The 19,127-nt window shown below is 35.6% G+C and overlaps 1 protein-coding gene across 3 annotated transcripts in view; it reads right to left on the bottom strand.

The window, feature by feature from the left end:
* Window positions 1–19,127, bottom strand: part of msi (RNA-binding protein musashi) — a 1,174,907-nt gene that overhangs the window by 99,910 nt on the left and 1,055,870 nt on the right. The window lies entirely within an intron of this gene.

Raw genomic sequence — 19,127 nt, 5'->3', positions numbered from 1 at the left:
TCGTAGAATTCATCCATGTTAAGATCATCATTTTTTAGCTATCTAAGAGCAGACAGCAAGGAGTCAAATGAAGGAATTTGGTTCGTTAAGTCATGGTACTAGTAACTTATTTATTCTACCTCCATTCTGGCAACCTTGAGACTTTGACTTGTTTTATTAATTAGTCTCTAAACTAGAAAAGGAGGACAAAAGCGCGTCCGGCTTAGGCACAAATCCAGACATCAATTTTTATGTCCAAAGACAGGACGGTCCGGCTAAAAGCCGGACGTCCGGCAGCCCTACCTTTGCCTCTTATAAGGTCTGGAATTGGTACTTGAAGTCTCGGTATGGGAGATAATTGCTGTAATCTTTTGAGTTGCGTTCAGTTGATTTTGAGTTTAATGTCCCGTTCAACAGCAAGACTATATGAGACGTGGACCTACTGATTAACGTGGAATCCGAACCACATGAGCTCCCCCACATGTCTTTTCGTGCGCATAGCCGCAGTCAGGTCCGATGTCAATGGAAACGAACAATCTCGGATAAAAACCTCAGTAGTGACTCGAATCCCACGTTCAGCAGTATGTATCGTTGTATATGGTTTTGGTGTTTCCAAGAAACGTTAACTTAGTCAGTAATTCCCCGAAAAGCAGCAGTGACTTGCTTCATTAACAATTTTATTCATAAGCACTGGCGAAGTGGTATGTATGTCTGTAAGTGTCCTCTATGACCATTCTTAAAGGGGATATGGAGAAATGATGCCCCTCATTTCTAGCAAATGTGGTACAATTTGTAAAATCTAATGGTCAAGTGCATCATTAAATAAATTACGAAGTTTACAAAATCCTGATCAACTTGATTACATTTCTAAATGTAGCTCATTTGCAAGACACTACAAGATGCACCACAAATAAAAATATTCTCATTATTCCCTCCTCTATGTATATATTCAGTGTATTAGTGAGTATAATTATACTTCAACTTATCCTGTAGGAACATAGACAGGGTTGAAAAATTCAAATTGTATTTTCTGATTAGCCTTGTGCAAACGATACCTTTCAGCAACGGCATAGCGACGTACAACTAAAAATAATAATAATAATAATAATAATAATAATAATAATAATAATAATAATAATAATAATAATAATAATAATAATAATAATAATAATAATAATAATAATTTTCCAATACTAGTTCAGATTGCTAAAGAAGTAATTACGAAGAAAAAAACCTCGTTTCAAGCATCAAGTTCGCTGAAAATTATATTATAAGCTATTAAAATTAATTCGATGACTCGCAACAACAGTAAGAATAGTTTCTTTACATGAACTGCAAAATTTTCTAAACAGTTCTCCTCGCTGGTATAGTAGTAACGTATGCGCCTTTTCTGCATGTGGTCCCGGATACGATTCCCACTCGAAGAGCGTTAAACATGCCAACACGTTACGTGGTTCAGATTCCACCTTAATTTGTAGCTTTACGTCTCATATAGCCTCGTTGCTAGAAAGGGGCGCCAAACTTCAAAGAAATTTTGGAAACATTTTACGATGACGATTTCATAATATACTGTAATGTACGCTTGTCTACAGAGAGAAAGAAAGAGAGAGAGAGAACTCTTCGTAACCACCTCACTTCTACTTGTCACTCTTCGAAATACACACTAGTGGTGTAATTGTCAACGCAACGTCTGAATTTTTTCGCTAGTTTCTTTTTTTCCGATGTTAAACAAAACAATACAAAAAAAGAGCTTAAAAAATGATTTGCATATGGACGTGGTACTATAGTGGGGGAGGAAAGAGAATGTCTAATTCAATGAATGTTTTTCTGCGCATATTTTTTAAAAAATATTTCCTACATAAAACGAATTCATTACGCAATGGCAGCAATGGCTACCATTTCTTATATTATTGTCACAAGTATGTGGCCTACACATTAGCATCATTTTGTCAGCGTAGGGTGACTGCAAGGGTTGCCAGAGCCCCGCAAAGTCAATATTTTCATACTTTTAATGATTTTTTATGTTTGTTCTTTTTCTACGAATACGGCGGGAATTTCACAAATGTTACCTCGTTGGAATTTGTGATCTATAAGCTTTCCAATGGTGTATAACTCATGCCTCTGTGATAATTAGTGGGGTCACCAGAGCCCCGAACGTGAGAGTCTACCATTTTGTTAAAATCCCTGGCGGGTGTCTAAAGTTAATTGTGTTGTTATGCCGTAGACACTAATCATTATTAGCTACCCATGTTACAGATAGAGATGTATCTTGAAAACTGTTTATTTAAAATGTCATTTGTTCCTTGTAGGCTACTCACTGCTCTTTTCTATGAGTTGTATTATATTTGTCAGAGCATTTCTTCTAACTTATGATGTGAGAACTGTTCATTATTATGGAAATGACAGTGATCAAAAAATACTCAAGTTTTGAATTTGTAAATTTGAATCTTAGAATAGTGTATAGTGTGTTTAACCTCCGTTATTCTTGGAAATTAAGAAATGTTTAAATACTTCACTTTAATTTCTGTTGGTTTAGTTATACGCACACTGATGTGCAGAATGTCGTTCAGTAATTGCTGTTATAATAAGAATATAACTCTGCTTGTAATTTACTCCATGCACAAATCCTGCGGAGGATGGGTTGTTTGTTAGAAAATTAAATTAGCTTCTTCAATCTAATATTTTAGTTGTTTTAAACATGTCCAACCAGCATCGAAAAAAAAAAAACATTTAAAACAATTTCTTTAAAACGTTTAAAACAAACTGAATAAAACAACAGCCCTCGTTTCAAACATATCAACCCTGTCCGACACAAGGATAGTGTTCAAGGTTTCGCTAGGCGCTAGACGATCTGTCTACTTACATCGAAGCAGGTCTAGAAAAGGATCTAGTTTCAACTTAAGAAAAAAAAAGAAAAAGAAAAAATAATTTATAGGAAATTTTAACTTGCAAAAAGACCTAAACTTAATGCATACAATTCAAAAGGGTAGACGCTGTCTATTCTGTCTCTTCTCAAGCCTCGCCCTGTTCATGAGAACACCGGCACGATCATATTTACTTAATATTTTGATGCAATATATATTTTCCACATATCTAAATGCGTGCAACAATACACGAAGTTCATAGTGCACGTTAACTGAAGCGCAGATAGCAATCGCCTGCTAACAGGAACCAATTACATTTTTTTTTTTTTTTTTTTTTTTTTTTTACTTCTTGTTCATACCATTCTTGTTAATGCACCGTACTTCCTGTGGTGGCACGCGCATGCGTCACACTTTGATGAACATGACAGGCACAGGGGTCAGCCTTCACCCAAATTATGGAATGAATTATACGTGATTGCACGCAACTATCAGTAGAAAAATACACGATGTTTGTTTGTGCACATGCCGGTTAAGGGATAGCAACGTCAGCTGGCAGAAACTTCCGGTAGTCAACATTATGATATAAAAGCGACACAGAAGATCAGAATTGGTTCTCTGAAATAAGATTTTTTATTTTATCTCCTACAGAGAGCAACAAACGAACGATAAACTCAAGATATAAACATTCATTATACAGTTTTAGTAATGCAAATGTAACTTGTTTCTGGTATATAATTGATTGTTTCTGAAGGGGTGAAGACCTAAAGAACTTCAGTTAAATGGTGCACTGAAAAAGCACATCTCAGTACATCTACAGATTGTAAAACATGTAATTTCTTAAGTCATTACTGTTCTGCTTCAATGCTTATGGAACGACATTAAGTACAATAAACTGATTTTTTTCGTTATCAGATAAATTTAAAAATTTGATGGTATTCATTTTAATGACAACTTTTTCTGATTCTGTCATGAAGAATTAAAATTGATGTGTTGTGATTTCAGTGCGTAAATAATTGGATAAATTCAATTCTAAATTTTTGGTTATGTGAAATCTTTTATTGGGAAACGACTCCGTAGGAACATAGTATTTCTACGAGGGTCACAGCAAAAGCCATGGAAACTATTTTTTTAAAAAAAAAAAACGAAAATGGGAACGAAGGAAGAAATTCTGAAATATGCAAACGGAATGTTAGTACATGTGAATGCTACATGTAAGGATTTAGATGAACATACATATCCCCATTGTGATACAGCACGAGGAAATGTGAGTACAAAGAATCATTCGTTTCATTACATGTTCTACCTCGAATTACACTACAAACCATTACAAATACAATTACAATTATGAGTGAAGATCAGAAACACATACCACTGGCATCTTCGAAGTAGAATCCACAATACACTGGCAATGATATGGAAGGCGCCGAATACCCGTGGCCTCACTATGAGTGAATCTTCTGATAATACGGCTCTCTCTGTGTGTTCAGGTAATGGTTCCTTCGGTTTTGGTATGAGATTGAAATAACAGGGTGATAAGTTTGGCGAATACAATGGATACTCGACTACTTCCTATCCCCATCACGCGAGAAGATTCTTCATATATGGTGCCGTATGAGCTGTCGCGTTGTAGTGAAGTTCAGGACGTTTTTTTTTTCTCGAATAGTCCGATATAGGTGTCGTTGCAGGAAAGTGCGAGAGTAATTTAGTGCGTTTACAGTTCGGCCATATGGAACGACATGTATTTCTGGGCTTTACGTACAATTGTAATTTTCGACGTTTTGCATACAAAAGATAGTTGATCTACATTTTTCCATAAGTCATGAAACATTTTTAAGCGAGTGTGTTTCTCTTGAACAGGATAATTTTTAATAATTTGAAAATATAACCATCACTTTTCCAGTCTGACCAATATGAAATAATTAGGGCCCCATCAGTTTCTTTTTCTTTCTTTTCTTTTTTTTAAAGAATAATTTTTTGTTTACTACTGAACACTACAATTTCAGCAATAATAATAATAATAATAATAATAATAATAATAATAATAATAATAATAATAATAATAATAATAATAATAATAATAATAATAATTCTAGTATTGTAGTATCACTGATAATAATTAAATTGTCTATGTAGGATACTTAAGGAAAGTATTTGAAACTACACACAGCATTGAGCTCGATTTGGCTCATTTCGGCTCGACTCGACTCGAAACTCGAGTTCTAAATCCCAGTCGCGTTGGAGGAAACTTCTCGAATCGAGCTCAAAGATGTCTGTTTCGAGTCGAGTCGAGTTTCAATGAAAACTCGCTCGTGCCCGTCCCTAAATTTGTCTTAAAGTCTTCATATATATATATATATATATATATATATATACGTATCTTCTGCATCTGAATGCCCCCCATTCAAATTTATAGAGAAATCGGCGCCCTTGCGTGTACCGTCGTATATCCTCGACTACAGCCCTGAATATACCCAAAAGTGCACATAAAATCATACAATGTAAAAGCCACTTTTCTTTCACATTCCAAATTTAAGTCAATTATCTGAATCAGTGGTGTACTAGAATTTTGTTTCGGAAGGGGCTATGCTCAATACGTGAATAAGCACTTATATTTTTTTCTTTTGGGTGCCGACAAATTTTAATGATGTTCTGCAAATAACAAACTTATTTCGGGGGAACTTGAGCCCGATAGGCACTCCCTAAATACGCCACTGATCTGAATCATACAATAAAGCGCAGTGCTTTCTAAATCTGTGAACTTAAAATCTGATTATATAACTTCTTAACTGGATGTTCTTCTATTGACCAGGAAGATACATAATGTTAGTGGTACTATTTATTTTTTTCTTTTTCTTTCTTTCTTTCTTTTCTTTTCTTTTTTTAACGAAAGGAAGGCTACGAGCAGAATGTTTTATTTTACATTTCGAAGTGAAAATGAGGTAGCACGTAAAATAATAATAAAATTTTAATGAATATAATATTGTATACCAAACTGAGAACAGCATGTAACTCTTGGTTCATGAATACCATTCCTTCATATGCGTATCACTGAAATGAAATGAAATCATTGAGTTTTTCGTCCCGCGCTTATGCCGGTTAGGCTAAAGGAGACGGTGATGATAAGAAATGAATGAAATGGTGAAATGAAGAAAGTGGGAGGAAACGGGAGAATCCCGAGAAAACCCACGAGCAAGGTGTTTGTCCACCACAAAGTCCACACGGCGCGAGCTGGGATCGAACCAAGTACCCCAAGCACCAGAGGTGAACGATCTACCACTGAGCCACCGCACCCCCACGCGTATCACTGTTACGACAATTGCATCAGGGGATGAACGGTGGCTCAGTGGTACAGAACTGAATTATGGTGCAAGGAGTCCCAGGTTCAATCCCAGCCCATATACTTTTGTGATGGAAAAAGTAGGGGCCATTAGATTTCTTGAGGTACTTCTGTTACTGCCTCACGCTCATTCCACCAATTCTTTCATAGTCCTTCACTTTAATTAGTCATCCGTTTCATTTAGGGTAAAAGGCATAAACGTCGGACGTAAAACTAGAATGTTCATTTAATTAATCTTAATTGCATCAGAATCTAGTAAACAATAATAATAATAATAATAATAATAATAATAATAATAATAATAATAATAATAATAATAATAATATAACGTATATCCAGAGGCTTGTTATAGTTTTTCACTAAATGCAATTGATAAACTCGAGCTATAATTTGAAATAAGAATTATCCTGATTCGATTAGGATTAAGATTTAGATTTCTGGGCTTTCGGCATCTATGGCCATATTAGACCGTTACATATAAGGGATGACGTCCCTTGGCGACACTATCCGAGGAAAGGGAAGAAAGGAAGCGGCCTGGGACCTATATGTTAGGTATCATCCCAGCAATTGTCTGGTGTGAATGGAAAACCTCACTCAGGATGGGTGGCCTGAAAAAGGTTTTTACACTTTTTCGACCGAGTGTCCCAACTGGGAGTCGAACCCGGGATAGCTCGCACCAAAGGCAAGAGCGTTAGCGACTACTAACGCTATACGGGGCCACTTCCCCTGATTCGAATCCGAGACGATTGTAACTATATGAAATTTCAGATGCCATAAGATGCCTGGAGCACCATAGCTATATTTTTCTGCATATTACTTATATTACGACAGCACTGTCAAAAATTTTAAATTGAAAGTGATATGCCAGTATGATGCTAATTTCTCGTTCACTTACGTTCCTTCAGCATGCCTGGAACTACAGGTTGCTGTTCTCCAGTTTCATCAACATATAACTTTGCTTTCCCCCCATGGCAATATATATCAATAACTACATATCGAGAAGAGAACATGCAAACAAGGTTATAATTCAAAGCATTCAAGGCAATAATATTCAAATTGGATATTAACAGATTCCATGTCAAATACAAGTGTCTGGAACCATCGAAATGGAAGCAATTAAATAATTTACGTTACTGGAATTTTATAGAATGGAACATCAAATAAAAGGAACAAAGAAAAAGGGAACAGTCACAGGCTACAAATTGTTTTCCAGTTGCGTCAGATATTGTACAAATCAATGGTAAATTCAAATAGAGTGGTCACATATATAAAACACTCTTGGGAATACAATCATGAAGTCTACACTTCCAACAGTACAATATTAGATAATCCGTGTAATTGTGAAAATAAGTACGCACGAATTACAGTACTGAAATTTCTGCTGCACAAACTAGCTATGAACGCAGAATTGTTATTAGTCGAGCTTTCACTGGCAAAGCGATGCATCCGTATTCGATTGCATTAATACCACCGAAATGCACATTTCATTTGGTACATGGTCAATCATCATTAGTATCTGTCACGTGTAAATTAGCTGCAGCGTACATTCCAGAATACATTTAACAGTTTACTGAAGCAAATATCTATGTTACGTGCGCAGAAAGAAAAACAACACACAATGTGTGTAAACAATACATTCAATATACAAACACCATTTCATATGACATCATTAACCACTGTATTGTAACCTACAATTTTTTAAAACATCTATTGCCGCCCAATATCTAGATTTTAATCAACATGATCGCATATGACAATTCTGAGTAAAGAAAATAACACAAATCTGTCAGCAGATGATTTCATTGGTCAGAAGAACTTTCTAACATATCATATGTGAAACAAACAGTATTGCTCTGTACAATGCTATTGAAGTAACATATTTATACTAGACTATAAACTCAAGGACATATCATGCAAAATGACAGAAATTTAGTACAGATAATCGAGTTTTAGGTTTTGTTTTCTAACAGGTAAACCATATACCAAGACTGATTCGTTGTATTATTACTCAGCCTGTGGCCGGCATATTTTCAGATTTTCAAGCAAAGATTCTGACCCTATCATGGTCAATTGGTTTCTCGTTAATGTTTACAAAACCAACATTAATACTGACTGCAATATTTTTAATGTTACTACACAAGATTCTTCTATTCTTTTGTTTTCTTTTTAAAAAAACAGATTGGTTTTCACATGCTTTTCCAGAAAGTTTTCGCCATTCGTGCAACTAATATCAAATCACTGATTCTTCTTTTAGTTGCATTAGGAAAATATGACTGTAGTGCATTAGATACTTCCAGGAAGTACCATTCATTAAAAGACCACAGGCGTCTTTTAATAATATAATCTTTATACATTTGTTTCTTCTGACATGAAACTGTTGGAAATTACACGCAATGAAATAAATGAATGCATGAAATTTCACACATCCAGAAATTCAGGAGGGGAAACATTAGTGTCACCAAAAGTGTTTAACTTCCATTTTTTTATTGTAAAAAATAAAATCACCGCTAGATTTCAGTCAAGTTTGTATCTGACAAGTCCTTTTTAAATGAAGCTGAGCACCAAACCAGCTGGGCCTGAATTTATCCACCACAGGCGTCACATTTCCATAACAACGTCTCCCAGCTGTCTCCAAGCTACAGCCCAATTTCTCCGTCAACGCTCACTATTTGAAACTTCAGTTTTGCCCGACTCTAGTAATGTTCATGTAATCAGTCAAACGGAAGGTCACGAAAACTACACATACAAGAAGACTAATCAATAGTACAAAATTAATCACGTTTCTTCTTCTTCTTCTTCTTCTTTGGTATATAAAAAAAGAAACATTAATTTGAGTAAAACTGAACACATTAAACACATAGCTTCGTTTATTCCAGTCTCGTGGAAGGATGTCGAAATCATTGGATACCTTTAACTCAGCGTTCTTCAAAGTGTGATCCACAGAACCATAGTGCAATTCTACCATTTCATGATTCAAAATGATGACTGAATACTCCAACAGCAATTCTAGCCAGGGTGCGAATTATGGCCAGGGATAAGGGGGAAAATCCTCCTCTGGAAAGCTTTCATCCCTGGCTGGATAGCAGAAAAATTATTCCCAGGAGGATGCTATTTCCCCTCTTATCCTCAGTTATATTTCTTATATACCTATCATTCAAATTCTTCAATTCAATGTGCTAAACGTAAATCCAGAAAATATGCTGAACTGGGGTCTAGGAAAATTCGCATTAAGAAAACTCGGTGTACAGAAAATTCGGTGAACGGAAAACTCAGTGTGGGGAAATTTAGGTGTAAGGTAGATTCACTGTAATACATATTGAATATTACCACTTACGATAATTTACGACACTTCATATTATGAAAACGAAAACCATAAAATGTAACGAATAAAATGTTATTCCTATTTCAAGAAAAGCAAATTTATTTTTTTGCCTTGAGTCCAATACCTCTTTCATGTCTTTTGCGGGGTATTACTATAAACTACTTTTCATCACACACTGAAGCTGACACTTTTTGTCAGAAATAAAACAATTACAACTATAAGTTCAAAGAATTGTTATAGGAACAACTAAAAACACCTTTCCTATAGTACATCATAGAACATATACAAGGTGATTCTTTTAAAACTCACGGATTTCATTTGGGTGTAGAATTTCTAACTGAAGTCCGATTTTCATGCGGTTTGTGGCAAGTGATCAAGGAACGTTGGGAGATTTATGGAACTATGTTTACTGGTTTAAATTCATTTGTGGTAATATCGGCCACGCCTCTAGAAAAACAGCAAATATTCGCCACTGTACCGAATTGGAATTAGGTGAGGTGCGGTGTGAAGATTTGAGTTTCTTCGTTAGATGGCAACCTCACGACGGTCAATAAGAAACAGGAAACTGGGCCGTTGTATTCAGAATTATGCTGTGCTACTGTATCAATATGATCAGGACACAGTTACAATAATGTACTCTTTGGAGCAACGTGATTTTATCGTTCAAAAGTTTTTGGAGAACGGGATCTGTTGTTGCTACGCAAAAGGGCGTTCACGTTCTGTCCCAGACTGGAACATAATATGGTCGTTAGTGAATAAATTGAAGGAAACAGGATCGCTTCTGAGTAAGACAGGGAAGCATCGGACCCCGCTGGCGGATGTTGTGGAAGATGTCAGTTACCGACTCTTAAGTCACCCAAGAAATCTCTCTGTCGTTTGTAGCGAGAAACCGTCTATTCAACATGTGATTTATGTGTGCTACCACTAACACTTAATTTGTATTCTCAGTAACACTTAATTTGTATTCTTCAATTTCGCTTCAAATATCCAATACCTCACTCGAACTGTAACGTACAATGGCGAATATTTGCTGTTTTTCTTGCGGCCTGCTCGATATTACCCCGGATGAATTTAAACCAGTAAACATAGTCCAATAAATCTCCCATCCTTCCTTGATGATTTGCAACAAACCGCATAAAAATCGGACTTCAGTTAGAAATTCTAGAGCCAAATGAAATTTGTGAGTTTTAAAAGAATCACTCTGTATATACATATGAAAGCTGCAAAAATATATTGATCAAAAAAGTCTTAGTAGAAAGGGCAATATAAAACAGGATGGTTTTATCAGATAATAGTTGTACAAATAGTTGACTTCTCCTCCAATCAGACACTTTAGTTTGTTTGGCTTAAGTTAAGCTAAACAAGTACTGTAATCCTATTAGCTCCTTATTGACTTCTTCTCCAATCAGAGCTAGACATTTTAGTTGCATTAGTTTTACAATTATGAGTAACATATGATAAGTAAATAAACTATGAAGATTTTGAAGAATTTAAACATTTATTTGTAAAATATAAATAAAATCGTTAGAACGTTTTTTTTTTTAAAAAATCTTCAATTTTCAACTTTACTCCTCCAGTAACCTACATCTATTTTTGGAAGTCGAAAATTCTAGAACAGCATGAAATCTTGAGTTTCAAATTAAATGCTGGTACATTGAATCCAGTGGCCTCCATACTTCGCTAAATCATACGGGCGGACATCGAAAAACTAATTTCTCGTCATGTACGAGTCATGAAATATTAAAATTCGTCGAAATCTAGAATTCAAGTTATCTCACGATCACATTTTTTAAAAATTTGTTATAGTAGACAGTAAAAGTACGTTCTACACAAAGTTTGAACTTAAAACCAATACGCTAATTTATCCTCAAAGTTGAGTTTTTAATAAATCCTACGGTCTACTACAACGAATCTTTCTTTACACCTAACTTTCCCCCACACCGAATCTTCCTACACCGAATTTTCCTGCTCCCACTGAACTGTGGTTAAAAGAAGAGCGTCATAGTGCTCTAAGCCAAGTGCGTTAAGTTTAATCGTTGTTGTTAGCAGGTTTGGCACGATTATATCAAATTGGTTTAAACGAGGAGTTCTTTTACTTTATCTCTCCCTGGAAAAATTGCCTAATTCGCACCCTGACTCTAGCATTCATTATTCACCAGAATGAACTTGGCAGAATATGATTACCAGAATATAATAACTATGATTATCTCTGTTAAATATGTCTTCAATAATTACGTAGATATATAGGACGCATGTATATATATATATATATATATATATATATATATATATATATATATATATATATATATATATATATATATATATATATATATATATATATATATATAAAGAGCGACCCAAAAGTAGGTACGCAGTATCATACTGATCAGCTCATTGTATTTTATATCATTTCTTATTGTTATCCATCAGGTACACTTAGTTTCTTTATTATTTGTTCTTAATGTCTTTTTACTTATATCTTAACAGCCGAAGCAAATAAACCTATAAGCTAGAATGTTATACTTGATCAATGCTGGGGTGTATACCTACTTTTGGGCTACCCTGTATATATACAAACACACATGCTTCAATATATATCTACGTAATTATTGAAGACATGTTTAACAGAGGTAATTATAGCAAGTTCATTCCGGTGAATAATGAATGCTAGAATTTTAGTATTCCTCAGGGAGACGATGACATGTAAAGATAATTGAAAATGACCGATATTAGTGTCGAGTGTATAATTTTCGGGCTCTCTACGTTGATTGGTGACAGTTTTGGTGGCCTTTAAGTCAAAGGTCAGCTCCCAGTTGGGGTAAGACTCCCTAGCACCCCTAGGAGAAAAGAGGAGAATATATAAAATTATACGAAACGACCGATATTAGTGTCAAATGCATAGTTTTAGAGGTCACTTAGATAAAAAGTGATTCTCTAGATGTCATTGACGTTCAAGTTCAGGCATATTAGTACCCTGGGGAGGGAGTGAAATTGTGTGACATGGAAAAATAATTGAAAATGACCAATATTAGTATCGAATCTATAGTTTTCGCGTCGCTGTAGTGAATAGTGACGTTTCCAATGTCGTTTAAGTCCATTGCCCATCTGCAAGGGAGAGAAGTGGGGGAGACGGAAAATAAAATGTCAAAAATGAATGCGATTTATGTCGAATTCATAGTCTTCAGGGTCGAGAAAACGCCGGACACGTCTGAAATTACTTTTGGAAGATAGATAGTACCCACTTCAAGCTGGGTTTTTAAATCATATTCTATGGGGGCAGATTGTTTTAATATTTATGCCATAAAGTTTCTTCTATAATCATTACATTTTCATTGAAATACATATTCTAAGAAAGAAAGGGATTCAAATATTTTTTAATAAACGTATTCTCCCCGTGCGAAGAACGGGTATTTCACAGCCAGTAAATTTTAAAATATCCCGACCACTCAAAATACGCCTATTTTATAGTTTCTTAAAAATAATTTTAAATGCTACAAGGAACAAATACACAGTAGGCTTGGAAGGCTTTTTTATTATTGCGAATATAAGAATATTTACGTTAGCATTTTAGAATTTTGTTTGTTATATTCTTAATCTTCTTGAAGAGACAATAAGGTAAATTAAAACTCAGTTTAAGCCAGGAGGTGATCATGCTTTGCCCCTATTACGCAGAATTCATAGGAAATGGAATGAAATCATTAAGTTTTACGTCCCACGCTTATGCCGGCTACGCTAAAGGAGACGGTGATGATGAGAAATGAATGAAATGGTGGAATGAAGGAAATGGGACAACTCCGAGAAAACCTACGCACACGCTGTTTGTCCACCACGAAGTTTATTTGGCGCGAGCTGGGATCAATCAACCAAGGATCCCATGCACCAGAGGTGAACGCTCTATCACTGAGCCACAGCGGCCCAAATTCAGAGTAGGGTCTAAAAAATCAACATACTGTCATATGATGAGAATTGTTATATTGATTCTGTGAGTTGTTCATAGTTAATTGGAATGTATCTATGAGCATAGAGAGTGGAACCCTGTAATTAGATAGATAAAGATATGTAAAGGAGACAACTATCTCATATACAGTACTTATACAGTATATATGGTATACAGAAAGCCATTTCTGTACATGGGATAGCATTAAAGAGAATAATGTTAGAATGTTTCACTATATTACACATATGTGTCTAGTATTAGTATATCCTGAACACTTAGCTAATCTACTGGAATAATCATAACTGGAAGAGAGTACTCCTTGTTTAAAACCTATTCACTTTAAACCAAAACCCTCTTTACATTTTTGAAGAGGTAAGAGCCTTCTTCATCATAAATAAATACCAACAGAAATTCAATTAGAACAAATTAGGAATAGTATTACTACATGTGAATAATAAAATAACTTCGTGTGATTCACACAGCATCAAAGTAAGAGTGATATATTAATATCTTAACTCCACCATCTTGGTAGCGCAATTGATAAAAGATCTCGCTGATTCAGTTTTTTTAGTCATTCTTTACGGAAACACGATACCCTTTAATGGTAATTGATGGGTTATTCACACTTAATTCTGCCAGCACTTCAGGGACGTGTGCAGGGGGTAGATCTTGGGGATGCAGACCCCCCACCGAATTCCCGACTTTTATGTAAATTTAGTATAATTTTACATATTTTAATATAATTTATCCTCATACTGAATTTGGACCTCCCCGGAAGTAAATTCCTCTGTATGTCTCTGTTCACGTATATTTGTTTCCAGTAACATCCAAAGGAATGAAGTACATGGTACGTTGCAATTATTATGTATTTGAAATTTTTGCTAAAATACCCAAAGAACAAAGTTTTAAACAATGAACACGTAATGACATATTTCTCGATGAAAATACATGTAACACATACACTGTAAAAAATGAGGTGTTGAAACAACACAAAATGACTACCACTTTAGTGTGTTTCTTGTGTTAATTCAGCACAAAGACATCGCCTTCCGAGCATATTAGAAATAACTCGTTACTACCTGAGAGAATTTGCATTGGTATTTATCGTTTAATATGAGCAAAGCTCTGCAAAATATCTTTGGCACTTCTGCTAAGTAACCAATAATGTTCCATGTTTTCAGTAATAGGTCACAATAATATTGTTGTAAACCTGTGAATCATCTGACAACAGTAACACAGGCAATAGTTCTGCCATCTTATGTTCATATATGCTAAGACACAAGAATAACAGATAAAGAAAACAAATGGAAGCACAGCTATCAGTGTACTGTTGTCAGATGTCACAGGTCATCCACATTCACCTGTTCTCATTGACAGGTTTACAATAATATTATTGTGACCGATTACTGAAAACATAGAACATTATTCGTTACTTGGCAGAAGTGCCAAAGATATTTCGCAGAGCTTTGCTCATATTAAACGATAAATACCAATGCAAATTCTCTCAGGTAGTAACCAGTTATTTTTGATATGCAAGAAAGGCAATGTTTTTGTGCTAAATTGACACACAAGTAACACGCTAAAGTGGTAGTCATTTTGTGGTATTTCAACACCTCATTTTTTGCTGTGTACTTCTAAAATGAACTATACTTTCTCTACCTGGCAGTCACCTGTCTGAGGCCATAAATATGCCTATTTATTCTTTAACTTCTTGTGACACCAGAAATTATAAAATTACTTAACTCATTCACAACAATCAACAGTTTCGTCTCCAACATATACGGCCGAGGAGTTACTTAATTATCAAATACATACGCCTCCACGGTCTCAACATTTCAGTGAGGTGCTTTCCCTTAATATCGTGCTTCAAATTTATGTTGAGCACATACAGTATTCTTATCAACATTGCGATCGATCGTCGTCAAGTACCTACTTGAAAAAGCAAACACTTCCACACATTTCGGTGATCAATGGTTTCGAAAGTAACATTGCCACCACATAAAGGAAGATACCACAGGTGAATTTAAATCATAAACTTAAAAACTTAACTGGATATACCAAGAAGTAAATTAACCCTACACCAACAATTTCAAGCTAGTAAACTTTCGAAATCCGAAGCGCAGAGTGAGACGTTCCGAAGAGTAAAATCGTTATGGCGAATTCACTAGATATAATCTGAATGTTTGATAAATTAACAGCAAACTGATGCTGGCAACTGAAAACTATTGGGTTGATGGCACTGAAATGTCCAATTTTGCGTCTGGGGGTCGCTACCCTCTAACAGGCTACGGTACAAGGCGCATACTGAATACAGCACACTGGGTCGTTCTGGCGGTATCCGAACACAAATTTTCCTCCTCCAGAATATACGATCCCGCGAAGTGTCTATACAAGATTGAAAAACAGAATTAACGATGCCACAAATGTACACTTCCCTGAATGACGACAGAGGCGAGCGGAATGTGTGCTTTTTCCTCCCATACCAGGTATGAGTCCTCTGTTACAAGTATGAACATTCGCTAGATTTTCTATTCATCATTGAATATCATAAGCCCTCAACTCGTCTCGGTACTGCAGTCTCTCCCGATCCAACCGAATACATTCTTGGGACTCCGGGGATGAGTAGTTGTCAGAGTAATCATGCAAGAAGAATGTGGTAACGTACATCTTTCTTCATCAATCGACAATTTAGGGTACGTGCGTTCTCATACGTGACAACGGTGGCTGTAATGCACTGATTGTCATCATCATCCCGTCAGTTAGGGTGTCACGAACGATCGTTTATTGAGACGCTAGTGCATCGGGGGGCACATCATGATCCAAGTGGACGGCAGTTTTGCAGAACGACAATTCGGCCTTCTTCAACAAGTCACTTAATTACCAATAAGTCAACATATACAGGATTCACACACAGCTAGGAGCACACTCATTCTGTTAACTGACAACTTCCAAACTATTGGCAGTACACATGCCCTCTGCAAAAACTACGATTAAATGCCTTTTACGGTGGCCGATGTCCTGAGATCTTCCAACTAAGATAAGCGTACTCCGTACATACCTAAGAGGCCTTAACACTACGAAGTTAAAATACCGCTAATTTTACAGTAATTACGTAATATCTTCAAATAGAGAAAATATAATCAAAATGTGGAACAAGATTGCCCTACACAATATTACTTTGCATGAGGTACCGTTATTACGAGTCACCTAGTAGCTTTCTGTTTGCAACCGTTTAGAAACGCGAAAATAAATGGCGATTTTCTAGATGGCTGGAAATCGAAAGCAGATAAGTGAGTCATGATAACAGTAGGCCTATCTAATGGAAAATAATATTGTCTAGGGAGCTCATGTTTCATTTTTCGATTATCTTTTATCTATTTGAAGATATCACATAATTACTGTAAAATTAGCGGGTATTTTAATTTCGCTGTGATCAGCCTCTTAACTCGTTCGAGTCTACCGACCTACAGGGACATTTTATATTTTAAATGCTTTTTCACCACTGTTTAAAAAGAAAACTAGAAGAAAATATCTAGACCCATATGCGAAGGATAGAAGCATCAAAGGAGAAAGATTGATGAAGATACCATCTTGACCCCTTTCCCAAAGTTACCATTCCTACGATTTTTCCGGCAACTTCTCATGAGACCAGTAGCTAAAATGTTCCTATTGAAATTGGCTGCCGAAACTGCGGAGTAATAAAGAGTTCAAAGACAAAATGGATTTAGAAAAACCTTCTGAACAGTGTTTCAAATTGTGTAGTTTCATAGCCAAAATAGTACAAAATAGCTTATCACACTTGTAGATTAATTTTTAGGATGAACGAAGTTAACACTTTAGATGTATCATTGAATTCTAAATTTTTCAAATACAAAAAAAAAAAAAAAAAAAAAGTTTTTTTGGGGTTTAAACTTTTTTTTGTGTGTTTAAACCAGGTTTTTTGGTTTAAATAATTTGCTCTATGTATTTATATTACATATGGACAGAAATAAGTTTGTTTCGCCTTGCTGTTATTATGCAACGACAGGGTTATGCTGGAAGGGGTCTTATAAGCTTAAAGCGGGATCCAAACAGCTTCCCGGCTTACATCCGAGAGAAATTGTCCTCCATTTGGACTCGAAACCGGGACTAATTGGCCACAAATGCAATAAGTCTGCCGACTCCCTCACGAAAGAGTCCTGATAAAAATACGTTGTACTGATCTTTACATACTTGTTAATGTAATTGTCAAGAGTCATTTCAGGACAAAAAGATAAATAGTTGCACAAGTGAAACCATTATACAGAATTATATATAAATCGGGAAGCTCCCACGTTAGCCATTGAGAAAATCCTGTTATTACTTTAAATGCAAAGCAAATCCTGTTAGTGCTTTGCATGTAAAATCTAAGGTCAACGTATCATAATCAGTACGCTAAAACTGAGGTATTAAATTCCAAATTTAGTATGTAGATATCATTCAATAAAATTAAAACGAAGTCCAATCCAAGCTAATGTTGGAAGCTACGTAGGCAGTCGATAAATTTTGTCAATGCCTATCAATACATTTAGGCAACTTTTGCTTCTTTATAAAGCAACAAGCATTCAGACAAGCAAAAACATACAATTTGACTTCGTTTCGTATGTTTAGGCTTAACATCTTTATGTAATACCGAGGTTATAAAGAACTTTCGCTTTAAAGTGACATCCAAACCGCTACTTGGTTTACACATGAAAGAAGGGTTATGGTTCGACCTAGAATTGAACATGGGACACCTTGATTAAAAGGTGAAAAGGAGATAAAACTAATGCAAATGGTTTGATATGTGGAAACGTCACCATAAAGTTCACACGATTTAAAGCATTTTTTTTTTTTTTTTTTTTTGAAAAAACCAGCTGGTTTAAACCAGCCAACCCTGCGTTATAGTATTGGCTCCATATAGATACAACGAAGTTCATAATCAGCACTACACAGGCCGCCGTAAACATTTCGCTATACACTACCAACAAAAGCTCGAATGATAATACCTGATGGTTTTTCTTCGAAATAACATTTCTCGGATCCCCCCCCCCCAATGTAACATAATTATAGCAAATACTCTTTGATTAAATGAACTGCGTTTCTAACACGTGATGCAAGACTCTAGCAAGGGGGTGTACGATGCTTCAGTGGTTTGCCGGTGGGGTGTGATCGAGCAGTCTGAGAATTATGCTGACGATCATGTGGCAAAACCCCATTCCTCTGAAGAGCATGGCCGTTTGTAGCTGTCTTCAATGTTCTCGTATTCGTGTTCGTGTATAGTTTAGTAATCATGGAAAGAGCAACTAGAATAAGAACAGAGGTACCCAGTTCTGGTGCAAGTAGTCAAAGGTTTGATACTACGCAATAAGTGTGTGCAACACGTGGGTTTTCCTGGATTTTTGTTTCCTCCCAAATTTTCATTCCACCAAATATTTTATAATCATTCACTTTCATAACATCCATCCACTTTAGGTTAAAGGATAAATCATGGGGTGCTAAATTAAAGATTTGATTTACAATACTCTAGCAACAAGTGAATTTTCAAACCAAACGGATTTGCCGAAAGGTAATTCCAGTGCGTTTCAGGCCACTTTCACTATATTTGAAGCAAGTCTAAAGAAGATCACTGATTCAATTAGTCCATCCGATATATTAAAACGCAAGAGAGTGATAAAATTTTACTAT

The sequence above is a fragment of the Thermobia domestica genome, chromosome 13, assembly GCF_964235325.1.
Source record: "Thermobia domestica chromosome 13, izTheDome1.hap1.1, whole genome shotgun sequence".
Taxonomy (NCBI): domain Eukaryota; kingdom Metazoa; phylum Arthropoda; class Insecta; order Zygentoma; family Lepismatidae; genus Thermobia; species Thermobia domestica.
The sequence above is the reverse complement of the archived record's forward strand: the minus strand, read 5'-3'. Positions and strand labels throughout refer to the sequence as shown.